The sequence below is a fragment of the Octodon degus genome, unplaced genomic scaffold (assembly GCF_000260255.1).
Source record: "Octodon degus isolate 3935 unplaced genomic scaffold, OctDeg1.0 scaffold00008, whole genome shotgun sequence".
Taxonomy (NCBI): domain Eukaryota; kingdom Metazoa; phylum Chordata; class Mammalia; order Rodentia; family Octodontidae; genus Octodon; species Octodon degus.
In genome coordinates, this window is record NW_004524584.1 from 17,424,976 (window position 1) to 17,427,192 (window position 2,217).

A 2,217-nucleotide genomic window follows, 5' to 3' on the forward strand; every position below is an offset into this window, starting at 1 on the left:
TGCCCAAGCAGGCACTTTAGTCCGCTGAGCTATTAGGCCAGCCCTACAGAAAGGTTCTGAAAACTGACCCTATGCTGGAATCCATAAAAAGTAAGACAAAGCCTATGACTTTGACCTAACTGGCTTAGATACCTGCTAAAATTAAAACTAAACATTCTCCAATTGCATGCATGATAGTTAAAATGTCTAGGACACAATCCAAAATTACCTATCATATGAATAGCCAGGAAAATCTAATTCATTCTCAAATAAGAAGACAATCAATTAGAGCCATCCCCAAGTGAATCAGACATTAGAAACATCAAGGGCTGAGGTTGGAGCTCACTGCAAAGACTCAGTGTTCAATTCCAGGTACTTACCTCCAAAACAAATAAATTTAATTAAAAGGAAGAAGAAATAAAGACTAAAGAAAGTTCTTCAGGAAGAAGAGAAATAATACCAGTAGAAAACCTGGAACTTTGGTAATGAAAAAGTGTAACAGAGAGACAGCCAAACAGCTCATGGGATTAAAGCACCTCCTTAGGCAGAACACAGCGGCCAGGGTTTGATCCCCAGCATGCAGTGCCAGGGCCCACCCTTGGGCACACTGAGATGGTGATTGAGACTGAGCGTGGTGGCACCTGCCTGTAATCCCAGCTCTTGTGAGGCTGAACACAGGCAGATCATTATGAATCTGATCTAGGTAGTGAGACCCTGTAGACCCAATACTAAAATACAAGAAAAGAAAAGGTACAACAGAAAAGTTAAATATTTGAGTATACATAATAGACTGAAGTTTCTTCTTTTTTCTTTTATTTTTTAAAGATTTTTTTTAAGTATTTATTTATTTATTGTGTGTGGCCAGCTCAGCCCACCAGGGGGTGGGGCTGGCTGGCATGTGGTGCTGGGGGATTGAACCGCGGTCCCTGTGCTTTGTTTAGCTCAGCTTGTTCTAAGTAGGTGCTTTAGACCACTGAGCCATCTCACCAGCCCTAGACTGAAGTTTCTTAAAGTGTTTGCTATTAGATCATTGCTTGCCAGATCTTTCGAAACATGTAAATGTACCACACATAACAACCATAACATTAAATGAGGACAGCAAAAAGTGGTTGTGAATTTTCCACGTTTCTTGAAGTGGTAAAAGATTAATCCTAAATAGATTGTGAAAAGTTATGTATGCATGTGTTTATATAAACAGCAAACATTACAAAAAGTGAGACATAACCAAGATATATTGAAAAGAACACTAAAATACATTTAAATAACACAAAAACAAATCATAAAACAGGGCTGGGGACATAGCTCAGCAGCATAAGCGCTTGCCTGGCAAGTGCAAGGTCTTGAGTTCAATTCCCAGTACTGAAAAAAAAAAAAAAAACTTAAATTAAAAAAATAAAAACAAGGGCTGGCCTGATAGCTCAGTGGATTAAAGCACCTACTTAGGCAGTGGCTGCATGCTGTGCCGGCCCTGCCCCCAGGGCACATTGAGACCGAGATTGAGACTGTGTGGTGGAGTGCACCTGTGATCCCAGCACTTGGGAGGCTGAAAACAAAAGAATCACTAAGAGTCCAATGTACATAGTAGATCTACGTAGAGACTCTGTAAACCCTGTCCTAAATACAGAAACAAAGAAAAAAAAATTAGACTGGCTTTTTTCCAAGGACAAACTACATGCTATACAATTTTTATAAGGAATCCATTTTAAATAAACAGTAAAGCAAATAATATTATAGAACTGTATTCTTAACATAGTTAAAATGGTAACTTTTGTATTATATATGTTTTCCCACAATTCAAAAAAAAATTGAGTGCAAGGGTAGGAATTATAGTCAAGATGGAGTAACAAGGACTAGATTAACCCTCCTACCTAAAACTACTAAAAAATAGACAAAATATACAAAATAACAAGGTTTTTTTAAATGTACTTAGTACAGGGTGTATGGGGTCTCACTGTGTAGATCGGAGTCACAGTGATCCTCCTCTTTGCAGCCTCCCAGGCGACGGGATTACAGGCATGCGCCACCATGCCCAGACTCAGTCCATGTCTCAGCATGCCCCAGGGGCGGGCCGGCACAGCTTATGGTTTGGCAAAAGTATCACCATGAGATTGAACCCCAGTCCCTGCAATCTGCCTAAACAGACACTTTAATCCACTGAGCTATCTGGCTGGCCCCCAAATCACAGTTTTTAAGGTACTAAAAAGTAATAAAGTACATTGATTCTTAAGAGACAGGAAA